The following is a 23350-nucleotide window of genomic DNA, read 5'->3' on the forward strand; positions in this document are numbered from 1 at the left end:
AAACCTTTCAGAGCTTTTTAGAACTTATTTCATGTTAAAGGTAAACTGAGAGAGAGCTTAATATCTTGAAAATATAAAATGGTACTAGTTGCAAGTCTCTCTGAACTACATCTCTATAGAAAAATAAACATTCTCTCAGTAATTTGCAAAATATACATAAAAACTAACTTGCTCGTACGTTCTGTTGGTCTATGCCGTGGGTATTATGAAAGCAATAGTCTTATCATTTTTATTATAGCTCGTTCAACTTTGACTCAGTTTAGAGGCAGGTCTTTTTTGGCAAAATACAATCCAGGTATGGGCAGAACTGATTGATTACTCGATTGGAAAAGATTGGCTGTTTATTTAATCAATTTATTCATTCAGCTGGAAATTACAGACAAATGTTTATTCAATCAATCAATTTAGGTAATTACTAATTTTGTGATTGTGTTTGTAGAAACAAGGGTTGTTCTTTTATTTTGAATATTTTTCAATATTTTTAGACTTTATAGAAAGGCTTAATTTCATAAAATCCATTTTGATTTCAGTTGTAGGGGAGACTGTTGTACCTTGGAACACTTTTTTTGTTTTTTCGTCTGTATATAATATAAATTAACATTTCGAACATTTAACTATGTCTCTACGAAGAGTGTTGTTTAAGCTACAATTTCCAATAATAAATGTTTAAAAAATATACAAGGGTCGTTTGAAAAGTCCGTGCAAAAATAAAAACTACTTAATTTTTTGGGGTAAACCTTTTTTATTTTTCAACATAGTCGCCTTTTAGGCTTATACACTTCGTCCAACGCTGCTCTAGTTTGTTGATCCTTTCCGAATAATAGGATTTGTCCAAGTCTGAAAAATAGCCATTCGTTTCTGCAATCACCTCCTCGTTTGAATAAAATCTTTTTCCCGCCAGCCATTTCTTCATATTGGGGAACAAATAGTAGTCCGAGGGAGCCAAGTCTGGAGAATAGGGGGGATGTGAAACGAGTTGGAACCCTATTTCCATTAATTTTGCGACCACAACTGCTGAGGTGTGAGCTGGTGCGTTGTCGTGATGAAAAAGGCCTTTTTTGTGGGCCAATCGTGGGCGTTTTTCTTGCAGCTCGGTTTTCAAACGGTCCAATAACGATGAATAATATGCACCTGTAATAGTTTTACCCTTTTCCAGATAGTCGATGAGGATTATTCCTTGCGAATCCCAAAAGACAGTCGCCATAATCTTTCCGGCCGAAGGAACGGTCTTCGCTTTTTTTGGCGCAGATTCCCCCTTGGTAACCCATTGTTTAGATTGTTCTTTGGTCTCAGGAGTGTAGTGATGTATCCATGTTTCATCCACAGTGACGAAACGACGCTTAAAGTCCTGTGGATTCTTCTGGAACAGCTGCAAACCGTCCTTGCAACACTTCACACGATTTCGTTTTTGGTCAAGCGTGAGCAATCGCGGCACCCATCTTGCGGATAGCTTTGTCATGTCCAAATGTTGATGCAAAATATTATGTACCCGTTCATTCGAGATGCCCACAGCACTAGCAATCTCACGCACCTTCACTCTTCTGTCATCCATCACCATATCATGGATTTTATCAATGATTTCTGGAGTAGTAACCTCAACAGGGCGTCCAGAACGTTCAGCGTCACTTGTGCCCATATGGCCACTCCGAAAATTTTGAAACCACTTATAAACCTTCTAATCGAAGGTGCAGAGTCACCATAATGTTTATCAAGCTTCTCTTTAGTCTCCTCAGGCATTTTGCCTTTCATAAAGTAGTGTTTAATCAACACACGAAATTCTTTTTCGTCCATTTTTTGAAAATCACTCGACTTCCTCGATTCAAACGAATGCCAAACACAAAGAAATAGACCGATCTGGCTGAAACTTGGCGTGTATTCTTCCAAGAGATGCTACTAACTAAACATAACCTCGATACGCGCCAATGGTGCTATCTCTCTGACTTTGTACGGACTTTTCAAACGACCCTCGTAAATATTAACTGTAAAAATGATGGATCTGTCAAATGATGTTTTCTGTTCCATGGTACAACATGGTCATGTACCATGGAACACAAGTCATGTACCACTCTTCATGAATCCACGTATCCATTCTTCACCACCAATTTTTTTCTTCACCCCATGTTGTTGGAATTTTTTTTTTATTCGCTTCAGCATATTTGTAAGCTAACTCCCTCACACCTTTCTTTGAGAGCCCTTACTGCATTTTGGCTATTGTCTTTATATAGTCAACCAGACTAAACTCTTCCGTGTCATCGAAAACACGTTTTACAGTACAATTAGCTGAATACTTAAAATTTTCAGCCCCACATTCTTAAAAAACTTTTAAATTTCTTGATAAAGTGGCGAGAGACACTTTATAAATTTTGCATGCTTCTCTCAAAGAAATCTTGTTTTCAGAACTAGTTGTAACAGCGGCCACGGCTACTTCAATGGCATTAGAATTAACAGGGGGGCCTTTTCCTGCCTTTTTTACTGCGAGGCATCTTTACCTATAAACAAATAGAATAAAATAAATAGCCTTTTGCAAAAGAGTAGTGTTCCAACGTACAGGATGCATGGTACAAGATGGTACGGGTTTGAACAAAAGTTGCGATCTAAAATTAGGTTAGGAATAGAAATCAAAATAATATAAGTATTCTACTCACTATTTAGCGGAGATTATTATTCCAGACGTGGTTGATAGTTATATTCACTATTTTTGAGAATAAACACTTCGGTTTGATGTTATAAAATTTTACTTTTCACTATGAAAAACTAAAAATTGCTCTGAAAACCGCCAAAAGTAAACAAGAAAACTGAAACTCAGTTCATACTGCTGTTATATTATGATCTATCACATACTTCAACAGAAAGTCCACAGATGACACCAGTGCCCAGCAACATGAATTGTTTCAAGGCACACTATGCTCAAGGTACAACAATCTCCCCTATTCAGTTTACATTACATTATTACTGTATTGATCAGTTACTATTGTATGGCTGTTATTGAGTGCACTGACTTTGCCCATGCACTTTGTTTTTGGTTTGTATTTTAAATATGTAATGTTCAAAACTGTTATAATTTATTAATATTAATTTTTCTCTTTCTCATTTAACTGAAATCTATTTGTTTGCACTCTCTAGGGTTCGTTATCTGGTGCAGTACTGGTATGTTACACTCCCTAGAACCCCTGCCCTGTATTTGAAGTGCTATGTTTGGGATATCTGGAGACATGCATCAGGATTGTGCATCCAAAACACCAGCAAGAGTTTATCCCAAAATGGCCATTCTCCGTTCTCTTTCTAACAACTTCCCTGGGATTCTTTTAATTTGATGAGATAATCCTCTCACTAACTGCCAACTCTTCATCGCACTTCCTGCGGGCTTTCCTGGAGAGCCTGGATGCTCATCCAGGTGTTTCGATTCCCTTCAAATACTTCTTTCTTTACATTTAGAGAAGTTTCATTTAGAATATCTATGGTGAATATTGGTGAGGTGGGTCTAGGTAGGTTGTTTCTTAACCGAGCTTGCCTAGTCTCATTTAACAAAATGATCTATTCGTTCCCAATACTCTAGCCCAGCGTTTCCCAACCTTTTTTGGCTCGCGTACCACTTGGTAGTACATCATGCTAAATTGTACCACTTCGTAAAAATGATTGTATTTCGTGAAATTTGTTATTCCGAGTGTGTTATTTTACTATTATTTTTATCTTTATTTGTATAGAGACACAATGTATCTGTTACAAAGGAGTTCATGTTCACTTTATAACCTTTGTAAAGTGTAAGATCTTAGTTTTAAAACTTTTTTTAAATAATTAAAAATTGCTTACATATTTTTCTCTTCAAAATTATTAATTAATTAACAAAGTTCTTCTTTAGGATAATTATATTTGTGCCCAAATCTTCTAAATTAATTTCTTTTAAGCATTCAACTACCTGTAAGTACCAATTAAATTTAATGTTGTCTTGGATAGGAGTTTATCAGACTCTTTAAGCAGATTTTTACAAGGTTTTCATTTAAGTTCTGTTACATGATAATTCTAGGAAATTTGCTTTATCTGTTATTGATAATGATGTAGCTTTTCCTAAATTTTCTTTATAGAAGGGGATTGAAATCCACTTATCGTTTGTGTTTTCGGGTTTTAGAAAATACTCCATGAAAGACAATTTTAATTCTGCTACATGTTCTATTGTATTTTCTCGTATATCTTGGAGACAGACTAACCTTATTACTGTAAATGTTAACAACTTTACTAAGGTTGGGAAACGCTGCTCTACAATCAATGTCCAGCTTTGGAAAATAAATTTTTCAACCCAAGGAAACAGAAAGTCCGTCCTCATCATTCTCTAAAAGCATCTCATTAATTTCAAAATATTATATTACCTGTTTCAATTTCGAGAATCACCATCGTTTCTCTAAATAGAGATTAGGAGAGATAGTTACAAATCTGGACGGTAGAATGTTTAGAATACTTTAGGAAAATAAATAGAACATAGTCCAACTGGAAGGTTGTAGTTTGAAAATTTATGCTGCATTATAAAGTAGGATGCTGGAGAGTGTAATTCTGTTCGTGGACCAAACTGCTGCTAGTTATTGCAGCCCTTTCTCCTCCATGGTCTTCATCTTAATAAAACAAAGAGAAAAGTAAATTGAAATAAGTACCTTCTATTTGTTTGCTTCTTCATCTCTTGTTCTTTCTCCTGCACACCTTTTCCATCTTGTCTGATGCTCCTTTGTGTTTGTATTCCTTGTCTACTCGCTTGTTGGGTGTTTTCTTTTTTTCCTGTTTTCCCGTAAATTGTTTACTAGTCAGAGATAATGGCCGCACTACAGATTTTTTTATTTTTTTGTTTGTTTTCAAATTTATTGCATTCTCCGTTGAAGTTATGCTTCTTTATTATGTAAAAAACAATTGGGAGGAACAAGATTAATTAGCCATAAATTTGCAATGAATATCGATAGAAAAAGGGACGAGTTTTGTCTATCAAAGGGTTGTATAAACAACACGTATTGCCCTTTACATTTTCACTCGGCTATTTATATGTTTAAGGTTAGAAAACTGAAAGGTAAATATCACTTTCTATTGGTCATAATTGGTCCGTTGCAATTTTTTTTTTCATTACTATGCAGTCATTTGTTTTTATCTATCTATCTATCGCTCATCTCCAACGTATAACTTATTTCTTCGTTAAATTCTATAGTTTCATGGACTAGAACATGTAAACAGAGCTTCCACTATAGCTGGATTACGAGCCCAACCTGTAACACACACCTGTAGTTACAGGTTTGGAGGAGCAAATTAGTTTACTAATTCTGTATTCAAGAGGTATGCTCGTATTATTCTATTTCATGGCCAATTATTCAATGCAAGTTGAAGTTTCATTAATAACAATTCTATTTAAATATGGCCTAAAACAAATCTTGGTCACTTCTTCTCTGGCACATTTGGTTTGCTAGTAAATTTGAAGCCTTCCAGTTGGACTATGTTCTATTTATTTTCCTAAAGTATTCTAAACATTCTACTGCCCAGATTTGTAACAATCTCTCCTAATCTCTATTTAGAGAAATGATGGTGATTCTCGAAATTGAAACAGGTAATATAAATATTTTGAAATTAATGAGATGCTTTTAGAGAATGATGAGGACGACTTTCTGTTTCTTGGGTCGAATTAGGTATGGCACAAAATGTTTCCCCAGTTAAAATCGGTTTACTAATTCTGTCCACAATATATTATTCTATTTCACGGCCAATGTATTCAATGCAAGTTGAAGTTTCATTGATAACAATTCTATTTAAATATGGCCTACAACAAATCTTGGTTAATTCTTCTCTGGCACATTTAGTTTGCTATTAAATTTGGAGGTAGCAAGATCCTGAGACCACGATCTTTTTCCTTTCTTTTGACCCCTAGTTCATTCTAAAATAGATTTGTGGAAAGCTGTCAGCGTTAGATTCTTTGTATCTAGTTTTGCAAGAACGTTTATCTAAAAATAGATCTGTTGCCAAACTGAAAATTCACAAAACTTTTTAAAGTGGCATTTTTGTTCAATTTATTTACTTAAAATTATTACATTTACTTACATATTGAATGATTATTAATTATACTCGGTTAATAGTGCATCAATTATCTATCGCATTGGGGGGAACCTTAACTCCACCTTTTTTTTTTTCGAGCATTTTCTTGGGAAATATTGCCTCAACAAACATAGACAGTGAGTGTACTAACTTTAGAGAAAATCTTTAGCCTCGTTTTTAAGGAAAAATCAAAGTCAGAAAAATTGATTTACTAAAATTGGATGAAAAATAAATGCCGGTTTCAATCGTTATGCATTTATTCTGCCGAGCTTTCGACCTAGGGACTAGGTCATCTACTGGGCTAATTGACAATGAAATATTTTACATTACAGGGTTGGTATGTCTTCTGTCTTGTCTGTTCCACAGCCCAGTAGATGACCTAGTCCCTAGGTCGAAAGCTCGGCAGAATAAATGTATAACGACTGAAATGGCAATTATTTTTTCATACTATTGAAACTATGAATCAGTCACCAAAAATAATTAACAGCAATTGGTTTTTCTAAGCTTTCATCGATTTTTCTTATAGGTTATTGTTGGCCTTTGAACTAATCGTGATTTTTCCCATTTTTTGTCATATACTGATCATACAAACATTGAAAAATTTGTAATAATTACTTATGCAAAACTCAAAACTGCCATTTCAGTTGAAAACACAAAATCGAAAGTCCATTCGAGTATATCGATAAGTATTAACAAAATAAGGCCGAAAAAAAGAATCCATTATGCATAAAACTAACTTTTTTGGATTAAAGTACCGGAGATAAGCTAAAATATTTGGGCTCTGAATGATTTGCTGCAAAAAAAAAATATGTATATATCCATCGTGTTCTTCTTTAATTCCAAAAAATGGTCGATGTTACCTTTTTCTTCTTTTCTTATTTATCACATTTGATAAGAAAGTACATTATATAGGTAAAGAGTCGACTCCTTTTTTTGGCCTCTCTTTAAAGAAGGTCTCCTGAATAATTTTATCTAATATAGATATAAAAAGAAGATCAAGTAAAAGGGTTAGTTTGAGAGAAAGGGTGAAAAAAAAGGAGTACCACAGGCGAAGAAGTTGTCAATTTTGTAAGGTTTGAGGTGTTCTGCCCTTGGAATTAGATTACTGAACAGTATGAAGTGGAAGAGTGAACAAGAAGAGGCGGAGGCGGTCAGCTAACCAATCAAGATAGCAATGCTTCCTACGAGGAACGAGGGGAATAGCCTTCTAGATCCTTCAGTCCACTTTCATCTCAAATCCTTAACAAGTATCCTAAATTGTTTTTATTACATCACTGCTCCAGTTTCCTTCGCAGCACTCAGCCTTATACAAAATCAATATCATATTTTAGTTTTCGCTTATATCAAATCAAATTACACCAATCGATTTATTAGCCTTAAAATAAAGTTTTAGATCTTTCCTTAAACTATTTTCTTTCTTTAAGAAGTATTTGTTATAATCGTACAGATTTTGGAAGTTTGTCTTTAGAATTTGGTCAACAACTATGAAATGAATTTAGAGATATAATTTTTCATTAATGTTACTATTGCTAATAATATTTTGTTATTAGTGTAAAGAGTTTGTTTTTAGAAAACTGTACAGGAATGCTTGTTGATTTAAAGCAGGCCTTCGTTCGGGTGTGGCACACCCACGTGGTATTTACATGGTTTTTAATTAATATTAATAACATTAAGAGAACGAATTTTTAAGTAAAATCTTAAAAGCAAACTTATAAAATTATTGTTTTAAATAAATAATGTTTGTAACTCTAGGTCTTTGCACTGTTTTACTGATATTAACAATGCAAAGTACTTTTTAAGTTAAGTTTGAGACCTGCCTTAAAGAGGTCTTAAGATTTTGGTATTCCAGAGATTAATATTTTAATTAAGTTTAAAGCAGTACCATACGCTATATTACAAAATGGATATTAATTATTCATACAAGGATAGGAGTTTGTAATTAGAAGATTAGGGTTTACTTATTGATCATTAGGTGGGTTATTTTCAATATTTAGTAATATTAATAACGTCTGCTCTATTTATTAATATCACATTAAAATTCTCCTTTTTTTAACCGAAAAATATATCTTATTTTTATCTTTATCTTCTTACTTTGCTCTTGGTTAGTGCGGTTCGTAAGATAAATATTGAAGTAGAGTCTCATTGAAAGAAAGCAGGAAATCAGAATCAAGCAAAACAGGAAATCAGAATCAAGCAAAGTGTTCTTAGTGGACAAACAAAGCGAAATACGTATAGCTCAGCCATGCATTGGGTTTTCTCTTTCTCCTACAAAAAGGGTGTTTTCGGTCAGACTTTTGACTTTGCCTCGATTCTGGGTTCTTTATTGTAAGATGGCGAATGGCTCACGATTATTGAATGAATTCCTAAAGATATTGCTTCTTTTTTTTAATTTGGTATCCAGTTATAGTAGAAGTTTTTTGTTAATCAATTGTGACGTCAACTCCAGGACATCAACTGCAAAATTCTTCTTGAATTCTCCAAAATGGTCACGTCCATTGAGAGCTATCTTAGTGTTCTCATTTGCAAGACAACAATTCGCTTTCCAGGCGATATTTTAGCTACCTAGAGCCAAGAAAGTTGGCGAGACTCCGAAACTTCTTGTCCTTTTTGGAAGTAATAGTATAATAGGAATTTATTAAGAGCAACCGCCTCACTCTATGGAGAAGTGGTGACTCCTGCCCAAGAATTCAGTCTTATGTTCACGAGCTTATTTAGTTCGTCCCTTATAAGTAGGAAACTGGTTCCCTGTAAGTGAAAGAAAAGAAATAGAAATGATAAAGATGGAAAGACTACTCGTATAAAACGTTAACCACGCCTCTGATTGCGAACTTGGAAACCAACCAATAAAAGCATCCAAATGCTGTAAATTATTGATGCATGTTCGCGTCAGCAGTTCTCAGAAAAAAAATGAGCCTTGGCATTAAATGTCATCTGCGGTAAAGTACGGTTTTGTCTGCGGAGATGGAATAGTGTAAACCTGTTGAACCTAAATATGGACTAGGTTCAGGGGAGACAAAAATATCTATAAATAAAATTCGAATCCAATGAGTCGTATATTCTGTAAATGGTGTAGAACAGCGGTTCTCATCTTTTGGAATTGAGTAAACACTATTTTTTTGCAATTTACAACAGAGGTCTGATTTATTTTGTATTATAAATAATTAAACGAACAATTCTGTATCAGTACGTGTTCAAAGAAATATATTGTGCGGTAAAAAGGTTGAAGAACTTCGGCGTAGCACAAAAATTGCGTCTTGAATTTCTGGAATTGTTTTAGGAGAAATTATTTTTTTATTTATTTTTTTAGCAGTGTTGAAAAGACAGACCTGCGCACAACGTACGTTCTCGGCAGAAAACCATGATTTCAAATTTTATTTTTTTGCCTCTAACGTATTTCTCCAGGTATATGTCCGGTTACTCTGAGCCTAAATTCTGTAATCCTAAAATCTAAAGTAAGGCCCCTGAAAGTATTATTAGTTACTCAAATGAACACTGAATATGACGCGTGGAAAAACTTTTTTTTAAAAACGTATGGAAATTTCTAGGCTTATACGAGGGTCGTGTGAAAAGTGCGTGCAAAAATAAAAACTACTTAATTTTTTGGGGTAAACCTTTTTTATTTTTCAACATAGTCTCCTTTTAGGCTTATACACTTCGTCCAACGCTGCTCTAGTCTGTTGATCCCTACCGAATAATAGGATTTGTCCAAGTCTGAAAAATAGCCATTCGTTTCTGCAATCACCTCCTCGTTTGAATAAAATCTTTTTCCCGCCAGCCATTTCTTCATATTGGGGAACAAATAGTAGTCCGAGGGAGCCAAGTCTGGAGAATAGGGGGGATGTGAAACGAGTTGGAACCCTATTTCCATTAATTTTGCGACCACAACTGCTGAGGTGTGAGCTGGTGCGTTGTCGTGATGGAAAAGGACTTTTTTGTGGGCCAATCGTGGGCGTTTTTCTTGCAGCTCGGTTTTCAAACGGTCCAATAACGATGAATAATATGCACCTGTAATAGTTTTACCCTTTTCCAGATAGTCGATGAGGATTATTCCTTGCGAATCCCAAAAGACAGTCGCCATAATCTATCCAGCCGAAGGAACGGTCTTCGCCTTTTTTGGCGCAGATTCCCCCTTGGTAACCCATTGTTTAGATTGTTCTTTGGTCTCAGGAGTGTAGTGATGTATCCATGTTTCATCCACAGTGACGAAACGACGCTTGAATTCCTGCGGATTCTTCTGGAACAGCTGCAAACCGTCCTTGCAACACTTCACACGATTTCGTTTTTGGTCAAGCGTGAGCAATCGCGGCACCCATCTTACGGATAGCTTTGCCATGTCCAAATGTTGATGCAAAATATTATGTACCCGTTCATTCGAGATGCCCACAGCACTAGCAATCTCACGCACCTTCACTCTTCTGTCATCCATCACCATATCATGGATTTTATCAATGATTTCTGGAGTAGTAACCTCAACAGGGCGTCCAGAACGTTCAGCGTCACTTGTGCCCATATGGCCACTCCGAAAATTTTGAAACCACTTATAAACTGTTCTAATCGAAGGTGCAGAGTCACCATAATGTTTATCAAGCTTCTCTTTAGTCTCCTGAGGCGTTTTGCCTTTCATAAAGTAGTGTTTAATCAACACACGAAATTCTTATTCGTCCATTTTTTGAAAATCACTCGACTTCCTCGATTCAAACGAATGCCAAACACAAAGAAATAGACCGATCTGGCTGAAACTTGGTGTATGTTCTTCCAAGAGATGCTAATAACTAAACATAACTTCGATACGCGCCAGTGGTGCTATCTCTCTGACTTTTCACGGACTTTGCAAACGACCCTCGTACTTATGTTCTCAATTGTGCTTATAACAGATTTCATGGAGTAAAATGGCATAAGCGCAACAGGTAGATTATTTAGCAGCTGTTTTGGTTGCATTAACATCATATTTGTCTTATTTTCATATGGCCTCTAGATCTTTACTATATCTTTTGTGAATAAATCAATACTTTTTTTTGAAAAATGGTTGGATTAACGAGAGTTAAACTGTCCGCAGAAAGTCGACGCAATATTTGACTGTGTAAAACACTTATTGAAGTAAATATTAATAAAAGATCTGACGCGTTGAATATTACTTAAACTTTATTGCTTATTTTCTATTTTTTGTTCTTACCAGAAATATTATCTACTTGAGTGCAAAGAAGTTGTTTTTAAAAACTTGTCTAAGTAAATAGAAAAAAAATACTTATCATGGCTGTTCTGTGGGATTGAAAGATTTAGCTGCCTCCAAAGTGTCATTTAGGATTGTGACTAAATCGTGAAGTATCTTTACTCTTTCTTTAAGGGTCGGCCACCGAAAAATATTCCAAATTTCTTCTGCAACAATAAACATATTGAAATAGTCCACACCTTTACTTATTTAGGAACCACATTCTCCACTTCCGGTAAATTCTTACAAGCTGCTCAATTTTTTAAAACTAAGAGTATGTTGGCTGTCTCTTCGGTTCTTTCTATTTTAGCCAAAATGAAATGTGACTCTTGGGAAGTTAAAAATTATTTATTTAACTCTCTAGTATCCAGTGTTCTCCTACATTCATCTGAACTGTGGGGATTCAAATATGCCGATATTGCCGAGAGAACACCTCTAAAATTTTTCAAAACTTTGTTAAAATTATCCAGGAATACTCCAGATGCATTTGTCAGGTTGGAGGTTGGCCATACTCATTTAGTTTCAAAAATTTTTAAACGTACGGTCTTTTTATGGCAGAAAATCTTAGCCATGCCCGAAAATAGATTGCCTCGTATCTGTTATGCCGCGTTGCTTGACAGCATTGATAGCCCTAGCATCCCTTTTAACTGGACCGCTGATTTGCGAAAGCAATTTCAGATTATTGGCTCCGATGATGTCTGGGAAAAACAGTACATACCCGAGGGTAAACTGACAGATATCTTGGCAAGATTCAACAATAATCTAATTAGTAAGGATGTCGAATCTCTGTTAAACGCCAAATTTAACACGTTCCTTAGGAATATTAGCAGTTTTGGTTTAGGTGAACAATACATTCACTTTAAATGTCATATCGATATGATCAGAGTTGCCAGTCAACTAAGATTAATGTCTGAGAAGAAGCCTCAACTGTATATCCTCGGTAGGGTTTATAAATTTAATACTGGTTCCTCCTGCCCGTTATGTGGAAAAGATCAAGATGATCTAATTCATTTCTTGATTATCTGCCCGATTTTGGATGTCCTAAGAGCCAAGTATCTACAGGCGCAACACATTAACTTTTCTCCCAGTATTCAGCCTAAAATTGTGTTGGAGAACCTTTTATCTTTTGACTCAGTAAACAAAGTTAAATATATGTATTTTTTTATAATGAACTCACTAAAAATTAGAAATTTGTTCTCATTAATTTAATAAGTTTTTTTGTTTTTGTTTTGTTTTTTTATATAATATATAAATAAATTGTATTATATTTACATTTGTACTTATATTATTATTTTTTTTTTTATTTGTAAACTGAATTTATTTTTGTTTTTGTTCTCTTTCTCTTTTCATGTATCTTCTGTATTTTATCCATGTAAAGGCACGGGTCAACCCCTTGCTACAATTTATTGTATTATAAGCAAGTAATAATAAAATAATAATAATAACTATAAACTATTAATAGGAATTAAGAATATAAGTTAAATTCACAATTATAAGTGAATAACAATTTCTATATAGGTTTAGCTTGCGGTTAGAAATGTTATTATTAAAAGAGTTTCAAGTTACGTACTAATATTCTCTTTATTAAATAACTGGAAATTGGGAGAATTCGCAAAAAAGTAAAATGCAGACTTGAATAGACTTGAAGTGCGTTTGTAAAGATGAAGACAATTTTTACAAGACGTGATCGGAAAATTTCATCCCATTTACGATTATTTCTGTGTTAACAGTATTCATTTGTACCGTATGGTACATAACAAGAGACAACGTGAAAATTCTAGAAGGGGACATTTAGAAGAATGGAGAAAACTAACATTGAAATGCTACGCCACGTCAATAAACTGAAATATTCAACACCATCAAAAGAAGAAAATTAGAATAATTTGGCCACTTTATGAGAAATAAGAAATATCAGTTGCTGCAAATAATAATTCAAGTCAAACTGGAGCCTAGGCAATAGAAGGACATCTTAGCTGCAAAAATCGGAGTGTCATTCATCAGAGCAACGGTACTTAAAATGAAAAATCATGCAACTAGTTGTCCAACATTCATGGAGAACGTAACACTTAAAGATGAAGAGGATATGAAATTCTAAATTTTGAAGGAAATATTGGTTAAGTGGAATTGTCAAATTAATCGATTAGTTTAAAGGTTTTCAGTTAGAGGAATACTACTACATGTCTCACGATTGATATCGAATTTGAATATTATTTGTATCTGTCAATTATACGTGTTGTTTTATTGAAATATAATTTGTAAACGTCAACGTATCCTGATTGTAACCATAACTTTCATTTAGATGAAACACAATCAATACCATTCAATTCATACTTCGGATTAAAACTCGGATTAAAAACAAAGATGGTGATGAACTGGTTTACTCGGCAAGTGGCTTTATTATTCAGGCGCTCTGGTTGCATTTATAAGTGCTCGAACAATAACACAGGCCTGCATTTTCTTTAACTTTTGAAAAATTGTTTTAAATTTGATACTTGGTTTTTATGTATTTTTGTGGGCTAAATCCAAATATGAACTCCATTTTCCACCATCACGTAAGAAGTTTTCACAAAATTTAAAATTAGATTTTATTTGCAAGTGATGCGACAAGTAAAATTCCTTTAAAAAGCAATTAAATATAATGAAAATCACAGTAAAATACTACTTAATTCTTTAAAAGTCCTTTTAGAATCTTTTCCTTATCATTTCCACGCTCCTTTTGGTGCTTTGTCTTCGGTGGTCTCGAAGCAGGCCGTCCCTTTTCAACATCCAACAGTAGTCAGCTATCATGCTTACATTCTATCTTCCTTAGTATCTCCTCTCCATTTCTTTTATATCTTGGTGGAATGTTTCCCTCTACTCCTTACTAATTGCACCAAGATTTGCAGGGAAGTAGTCAAGGTGCGAATGTAAAAAATGCCTCTTTAAACTCATGTTACAGCCTAAATTTTTAAATTTTTCTAACATATTCCTTTACAATATTTTTATAAACTTCATCTTTTTTGTTGCCAAGAAACTTAGTAACTACGTACTTCCTTGAAGGCTTTCCATGCTTGTTTTTCTGCTTCCTCCATTTTAAATTCAAAATTTTCTTTGTTATTTTTTAACCCTAAAGTTACCACAAATATAACAAAAAGAGTCAGGCGCGTTGACACAACCTCTTGAAGCCATTGCAATTTAATTTAACACTTGTACAACAAATAAATAAATAAAATATTGGTGGTGGGAGGGAGACGCGCAGTAACAGGATCAGACATGTCTTGAGGTGACAGAGGTTGTATTTACAGTTGTGTTATAAATTTACCATTGCTTTTAACTTCTTTATCAGTAAAATTCACAATACTTTATTCAGAGTATTACGTTCTTACATCATCACGACTAAAAATACTAATTATTATTCATTTAAATAATAGTTTTACAAAATAATCCTTCACAATATGCCAACACCTGTAGTACACAAAAAATCCGAAATTGTGGAAAAACCTTACGTGATGAAATTTTTTAAATATTTTTCCCATTTTCAGCACCAAAAAATCTATTGAAATCACACAATAGATTCCAGACAATTTTTTCATCGCAGCATCACAGTGTAATTATTGCTATTAGACTACAAAAAAGATTGGTTGCTGCTGAAGGCAATCCTTATGTTGGTTGAAGATCGATGATCGATTAGTGTAGATCGACTGCACGTAATTCATACTCCAATAGTTTCTCTATCACCACACAACTGACGTAGCCTAATCAGTCATTCATTCATCTCGTATCTCTTCACCCACAAACTTGATTTCATTCACCTTGGCTCTAATAAAAGTGTGTAATCTTGTAAATCTTCCCCTTTTCCGTCCCTTTTGAAATAAGATACAGAATCGTACTAGTAGAAAAGATATGGACATCCTGATACATAAAGTTGTCTGCAGCATCCGCTAGTAAAAGCAGATGACACGGATCCATTCCAGTTTTGGAGGAAGGTAAAAATAAAATGATGTGAGAGTATATAAATCATAGTCCAACCCTGCTGTATCTTCTTCCTGCGAACCTGCCCAGTCTCGCCCACGATGGCGGTCCATATTAGCGCTAGGCAAGTGTGTGATGGAATGACAGTTTTGCACTTCCCATACCACCGGCGCCATAATCCTCCACGTTCCCTTCCCAACACTTTTTTAACTCGGGTAAATCCTCTATTCCCGTAGCGCCTTTCTACAATACTCTTGTCAATCATCCAATCACTCAATCACCCACCGTAACTCTTTTCTTTTTTCAAACCCTTCCGGCGCACATGCTAACTATATCTACTCCTCCATTATCCCACATCACTCAACTACAAAAAAAAAAAAAAACTACTGAAAAAAATCTTTTTTTTTATATCAAATTGTGCCAGTAAACGAAGATTATCATATTTATCACCTTCTAACCTTAATTAAATCATTTGTTGCAAATTAAGAAAAATTAGGGGAAACAAAACACATTAATCCGAGGGTAAGAAAGATTATTGCCTTGTCAGATTCATTCCAAACTTTTTTATTAGTTTAAATGCCAAGCTTTTGACTTAGGTCATCTACCCAGTCAAATTTATAGATATAATAAGCCAAAGATTAACCGCAGAAGAAACCATTTTCTAGAAATTTGCCAGATTGCTACATATTTTTCTTGAATCGCTGAATAAGTACTTCCATTTTCTACATATTCTTCTGCAGATTTTGGGCAACAAAGGAGGATATTATGTTTTTATTTAAAATAATTAGTTTATAAAGGTGATTAACATAAAATTGAAATATTATTCTAGTTTAAGGACTAAATAATGTTTACAAAAATGAAAGATCATCAAAACTCTTTATAAACTAAAGAAGCAGCAGTCTTTTAGTGAAATCGGCTTCAATTTCCTCTTTTTCCAATGGATTTTACTTCTTATTTTGTAAATTAGATCGACTCTACATGTACAACCTAGCATTGCCCTTATTATTAACAACCAAAGACAGAAAAAAACAGACTTCTTATGAAATCGGCTTCAATTTCCACTTTTTCCAATGGTTTTTACTTCTTATTTTACAAATTAGATCGACTCTACATGTACAACCTAGCATTGCCCTTATTATTAACAACCAAAGACAGAAAAAAACAGACTTCTTATGAAATCGGCTTCAATTTCCACTTTTTTAATTGGATTTTACTTCTTATTTTTTAAAATTAGATCGACTCTACATGTACAACCTAGCATTGCCCTTAAAATTAACAACCAAAGACAGAAAAAACAGACTTCTTATGAAATCGGCTTCAATTTCCACTTTTTCCAATGGTTTTTACTTCTTATTTTACAAATTAGATCGACTCTACATGTACAACCTAGCATTGACCTTAATATTAACAACCAAAGACAGAAAAAAACAGACTTCTTATGAAATCGGCTTCAATTTCCACTTTTTCCAATGGTTTTTACTTCTTATTTTACAAATTAGATCGACTCTACATGTACAACCTAGCATTGCCCTTATTATTAACAACCAAAGACAGAAAAAAACAGACTTCTTATGAAATCGGCTTCAATTTCCACTTTTTTAATTGGATTTTACTTCTTATTTTTTAAAATTAGATCGACTCTACATGTACAACCTAGCATTGCCCTTAAAATTAACAACCAAAGACAGAAAAAAACAGACTTCTTATGAAATCGGCTTCAATTTCCACTTTTTCCAATGGTTTTTACTTCTTATTTTACAAATTAGATCGACTCTACATGTACAACCTAGCATTGACCTTAATATTAACAACCAAAGACAGAAAAAAACAGACTTCTTATGAAATCGGCTTCAATTTCCACTTTTTCCAATGGTTTTTACTTCTTATTTTACAAATTAGATCGACTCTACATGTACAACCTAGCATTGACCTTATTATTAACAACCAAAGACAGAAAAAAACAGACTTCTTATGAAATCGGCTTCAATTTCCACTTTTTCCATTGGATTTTACTTCTTATTTTTTAAAATTAGATCGACTCTACATGTACAACCTAGCATTGACCTTATTATTAACAACCAAAGACAGAAAAAAACAGACTTCTTATGAAATCGGCTTCAATTTCCACTTTTTCCAATGGTTTTTACTTCTTATTTTACAAATTAGATCGACTCTACATGTACAACCTAGCATTGACCTTATTATTAACAACCAAAGACAGAAAAAAACAGACTTCTTATGAAATCGGCTTCAATTTCCACTTTTTCCATTGGATTTTACTTCTTATTTTTTAAAATTAGATCGACTCTACATGTACAACCTAGCATTGCCCTTATTATTAACAACCAAAGACAGGAAAAGCTGACTTCTAATGAAATCGGCTTCCATTTCCACTTTTTCCAATGGTTTTTACTTCTTATTTTACAAATTAGATCGACTCTACATGTACAACCTAGCATTGCCCTTATTATTAACAACCAAAGACAGAAAAAGCAGACTTCTTATGATATCGGCTTCAATTTCCACTTTATGAGAGGGGCTTATTAGCTCGGAACCGTTGGGTAGATTGTGTCAGGAAGAGGTGGAAACGTCCCCACTCACTTGCAATCGAGTGGTTATGCTACGAACCCTTTGGATCTTTGAGACCAAAGGAGATAGTTTCGCAAAAGGTACTAGTAGGGAAAGTCCTCAACCTTCTTGGTAGGTCCTTCTAGAACCAAAGGGGAAGACATAATTAGCCTCTTTTGGCTGTGGTGCCTGGGGCGTAGTTCCCACCCCGATAATCTAATCTTATGTAATCCAACTATTTAGTTATTTACTCCTGTAAATATTTCACAAATGTCACTCTTTGCTAGGCTTTAGCCTTATCGGCAAATAAATAAGTATTAAAACATTTACGTAAATATTTAGATTAATATTTACATAGTAAATATAGATTATTAAGAAGAAATATTTACTAAGTAAATACTATAAATTGCGGAGGTTGTTTAATTGTTAGTTTTCCTGTGGGAGTTAAGAGTAAATTGAACTCCCCAATAGTTAGTATCGATTCCATAAGGGTCGCAGTATTAGGTTTACTATCATAGTTGTCTAGTATGGAGTATGAAATTTACGAGGTAAAAGTGATGTAACTTTTCATGTTAGTGATTATATTTAATTTGTTGGAATAATTTATAAATTATTTACCTTAACTATCACCAAAGGACAATCAGAGTTTTCTCATACGATCATGTATGACACACTTCCATGTTAGTACCATTAGAGGAGTTATTCTTAGAGATCAGAAGTGAAAATGATTACCTAGAGTACTCATAAATAATGCCCAAAAATGGTGAAAAATGTTCGTAATTTCAAAACTCTGCATAATTCTAAAAGTCTTCTATTTAGTTTTGGCAATATATTTGAAAAGTTTGATATTAAAACGGAATAAATCCAATCCTTGAAATATCCAATATAATTTCCAAATTTCAGTTTTACTAGACTAAAAAGAACAGAACAAAACAGACGCTGTCGACTACTTAAAAGACTTTTAGACGATAGATCAAAGCTCTAGACAACAAAAGACTAATTTAACATATACTTTTATTTTGAAACCTATCTGGGCGTAAGGAATAGAACTGTGGGGTTTAACCAAACGCTCCAGTCTCCAAAGGATTTAATCTCTTCAATCTAAAATACTTCGAACTATTGTAAATGATCTTAACATTCCTTTTGTCGCCCAAGTTGCTAAAACGCGATACAGAAAACTCCACTTCAGCCTGCAATCTCATATAAATCCTCTTGCTCAAAATCTTTCCTCAAGAACTCTTCCTGACAACCCGCACAAGACGCCTTAAGAGATAGTGTGGCCTCGTGATCTCCTCTCAAGTGAAGAGAGCGACTAATAGCCTAATGTTTTTGGAGTGTTACCACTGGGTAACTTCTCCACTCGTATACTTCTGTTATTCATAGTTCTGTTATCACTGTTACTTATAGCACCAACGCGCTGATTGTAGCAAAAATAAACGCTAAAAACAATTCAGTTCGACAGCGTTCAAATATTTGGCAACCGAAGTAGGTCTTCGAACTCTTATCAGAGTTTACTCTGCCAAATTCAATGGCATCCTACATTTTAACTCTTTTATCAAATTTAGATATTCCATATATTGAACCTAAGATTCTGTATTTGTTGAATAGCTTAGTAGGTTTTTTTTGTATATAAAAGAGTATAGGTTCAGGATGGGAGTAAATTATTGCAGTATCGTCTGCAGTTCTGCAGTGAATATTGAATGACGAAGGATACTGTACTGCGTCATGACAACCTCAGAGGTATGAAAAGGAGAAGTAGAGAATTGTACCTCAAACTTACATCTGATCGATATATCCTAGTGTCAATTGGATTCTCCATTACTGCACTTCATTGCACTCAGAGAACGGCTTGTCACAGGGCAGTATTGTCGGTCCTACAAGTGGGCTGCATTCTATTCTACTAAATGCATAAAACTCGGATCACTATCCCATAAAAACCAGCTTAATTTTTTTGGGGAAAGGATAGAAGAGCTTTTAAATATTTGAATTATTAATGAGATAGAATCAAAAAACAGGGACACTAAAAAAAGCTTCTCGACAGTAAACCGCTTAGAAGGCGAAGAACGCAAAGCTAAGATGTATAGGGCTCGGTTTTCGGTCAAAATTATAGATATTTATTTAATGATTAATACGTTACAATTAAGTAATTTATGCGTTAGCTACAGAGCTTCTTCCACACACCTAATTTGGTAATTGAAACTTTAAGCATGCGTGAAAAAACAAAAATGGCTTTGCTTTACTTTTTTTACTTTTTATTGATGCTGAAAAATGACTTAGGTTAGGATCATGAAATACATAACTTATTCAATAAATCACATTTACATACATATATTTATTTATTTTAACACGTTGACTGACATGGGGGTCACCGGCGACCGGCACTCGACTTGGCTACAGCGCCGTGGGGGCCACCGGTGACCGGCGACGCAGTGAATAATAAAAGTACGTAATTATCGTAAATATGGATATTGATAAATTTTTCAATAATACCATTGTTATTATAATGGTTTGAAGAAATTAATGCAATATAGAACATACAAAAATAATTGCATTAGTACATGAAATACATTTTATCAGTGCCATATTGCGATGAGTCAGATTGATACACTGAAGGCAAAGAAAAGGTGAATCAACGCAATCGGAACAATATGTCACCACTTTTTTAGTCAAATTCTTTGCTCTAGTTCTTCCTAGCTGCTTTGAATTTTTGTTATAACACGCCTTACAAAATCGCCTTACATTTCGTGCATTTCCCGACATTTGAATATTGTAAGAATTGCCTACCGCGCCGTGGGGGCCACCGGTGACCCTCACCACAAAAACTGCTTCAAGCAGTCATTTTATCTGCTGCAAATAATATTTCAGCATAATATGCATCGCATAATGAAAAGGTCACGTCGGCGCCTTGGGCAAACCATCGAAAATGCGTCTGGCAGTCAACGTTCCAAAAACTGTAGCTAAATGCAGTAGGAGGTTATTTATATCGATAAAAAGGGCGGAAATATAAGTTACTATTGGTTTCAGAATAGAATGATATTTTTCTCCTTTTAGTATCTTATTTTCAAATTATAGTTATATATATAACTTACAAAAAAAACAGAAAGAGAGAGAGCATTAAGCGTTTCATCAGGAGTGTTTATCTTGGGAAGGAAAGAAGAAGAAGAAGCTGCGGAATGTGTAACGGAGGCGAAGAAAAAGAAGATGGAATAAATTCCATATGAAGTGGATCTGTTCAGTGTTTATTTTTCTTTTGTTTCGGGTGTGTATTGTGTGGGCGCTTGTATTTATTGTGTATGTAGTAGTGGGTAGCTGCAAGGAAGGATCAAGGGAAGAAGTTGATGGGTGTTGTAAAACTGTGAGGAATCGGAAAGGAAGTAGAAGACAGTGTGTAGACGCAAGGATGCTGGCTTGTGTAAATTGGTTCATCCCTTTCAAGTAGAATGTGCTACTACACATTGCCACTAGGCTGAGAGGCTTCTATAAGCAGCATTCTACCATTGGGAATCTACTCTTCACTTTTCTTTAAGTTGTACCTGTCCACGACAAAAACAAACTGGATGAGTTTAAATTGAACAAAATGGAGAGCGAAGCTTTAAACGTTTACTCGGTGATCTTAAAACCAATTATTTACAAGTTATCATTATAAAAATTGCGTTAGTTCAGATAAATTGTAGTGTATACTTAATAATTAATATTTATGCGTGCTAATTTGTGAGATGATTGGAGCCTGCGGCCGTTTCCTTTAGTGGACTGTCGACCTTCAGTGTCTCACAAGTTACAAGCTGTCTTGGACAGTGAGCTATAAGATGTTCTTGTAATTATCACTACTGCTTCAGTCTTTGTTACCTCCTAAATATAATTTTGTTCACTAATTGATGGAAAGGTTAGAGCTCATTGTTTTTTCATTTATTTTATTATTTTTCCTTTATTGATCAATTCGCAACTACATTTCGTTATACATTGACGCAGCAAGCAAATGTGACGAATGTACAGTATAACATAAATATGAAATAGAAACACAAATTTTATTATTATTATTATTATTTAACTGAACCGTTGGACTAATTTTCAGTACCTACATCCAAAACAAACCTTAAGTATTTTATTTTTAATTTTTATTTATTTATTTATTTTGTAATTTACTATCTGTATAAATATCGTGTATACAATAGGTAAATAGGATGTAAATAAGATGAACTGGTGCGGGAAGAGCAGGAGGAGAGAAGCTACCCAGCGAGATAGGGGAATGTGAGGAGGAGAATATGAGTGGGAGAGAGGAGAGATAGGAGAATAATGACGTTTAGTTCTTCAGACTGTAAGGAAGTCGCGGGGCCACTGGCGATTCAGTCGGCGAGGAGTATTAGGGATGTCAGAGGAGGCGAGAGACAGTACAAGAGGATTAGAGCTAGTCGAGAGCGTAGTGTGGAATTTTTGGTATTTAGTCTTGGTGAGATGTTGAGGTCGTAGTGAAGAGTGAGGTTAGTCACCGTAGAAAGGAGCGTCAGCTATCTGTCGGAGTAGTTTTGACTGAAATGTTTGTATAGTCCGTATGTTTGTAGGTATGGCTGAACCCCACAGCTCTAGTCCGTAAGTCCACATAGGTTTGAGAATAGTACTGTATATTAAGCGTTTGAGTTCAATGGGTAATTTGGAGCGTCGTCCAAGAAGTCTGTAGAGCAGTTTCGCCCGTTTTGTCATTGCTTGTCTTTTATGTCTAATGTGTGGGTTCCACGTGAGTCGTTTTGTCTATGTAGAGCCCAAGGTAGCGCACCAGATCTGTATAAAGAAGAGGATTGCTGTTGAAGTGGACAGGTGGACAGGAGCCCCGCCGGGGAGTAAACGTGGCATGCTGGCATTTCTGTGGGTTCATTTTAATCATCCACTTCTTTGCCCAGGATTCTATTTTAAGTGTGACTGTAACTTGTATGAAACTGATGAAGGATGTGTACTTGTGGCTAATTGGCTGTGTCGTCTGCAGAGGGTTGTACAGGTAGGTCTGATGAGTATACTGTCTAGAGAACGGGGCTAAGCGGGACCCTGCGGCACTCCCGCCGCCTCTGTGGATAAAGAAGAGAAAGTTACGAGCGCAAAATGAGGTAGTATGTTGAGGGAAGATGCTTTTTTAGTTTGAACAGTAATCCAGGATGCCAAACACGATCGAGGGCCTGGCTTACGTTCTAAGAACGCCCCCGAGCAATACTATTTTCTCTCCAGCGCTGAAGCAATGGCATCCACAGCCCGGTGGCATTGTTGAATAGTGCTATGATGACGCCTGAAACCATGGTCTGGTACCTTAAGTATATAAAAGCGGAATAATTATGTGTTGACGTAGAAAATTTCATTTGTCACATTATTTTATCAAATCTAATTTCTCCATTAATCTGAATCTTCATTAAAAAATCTAATATCGAATATTTGAAACCATGACAGAATTATTTATTTTTATAGCAACAAGGGAAAACACATTTGTCAACACCGGCTAACAAGAAAATAAAAACAAATTTAAAAAAAAATAATAACTGGCGTTTTTAACCATCAGACAGAATGAGTGTGGTATAGTATATT

The 23350-nt window shown here is 34.7% G+C and overlaps 1 protein-coding gene and 1 long non-coding RNA gene across 5 annotated transcripts in view; one reads left to right on the plus strand and one right to left on the minus strand.

Annotated features, from left to right (window-relative positions):
• Positions 1-23350, plus strand: part of LOC141453907 (uncharacterized) — a 637650-nt gene that overhangs the window by 563833 nt on the left and 50467 nt on the right. The gene's annotated exons all lie outside the window — the stretch shown is intronic.
• Positions 2310-5276, minus strand: LOC141454353 (uncharacterized). Its single transcript, XR_012458649.1, has 3 exons — positions 4644-5276; positions 3811-3916; positions 2310-2489 (listed from the first exon to the last, which is right to left on the minus strand). It is a non-coding gene; the product is annotated as an uncharacterized lncRNA (long non-coding RNA).

Source organism: Rhodnius prolixus, unplaced genomic scaffold (assembly GCF_049639745.1).
Source record: "Rhodnius prolixus isolate KJV_2025 unplaced genomic scaffold, Rpr scaffold_9, whole genome shotgun sequence".
Taxonomy (NCBI): domain Eukaryota; kingdom Metazoa; phylum Arthropoda; class Insecta; order Hemiptera; family Reduviidae; genus Rhodnius; species Rhodnius prolixus.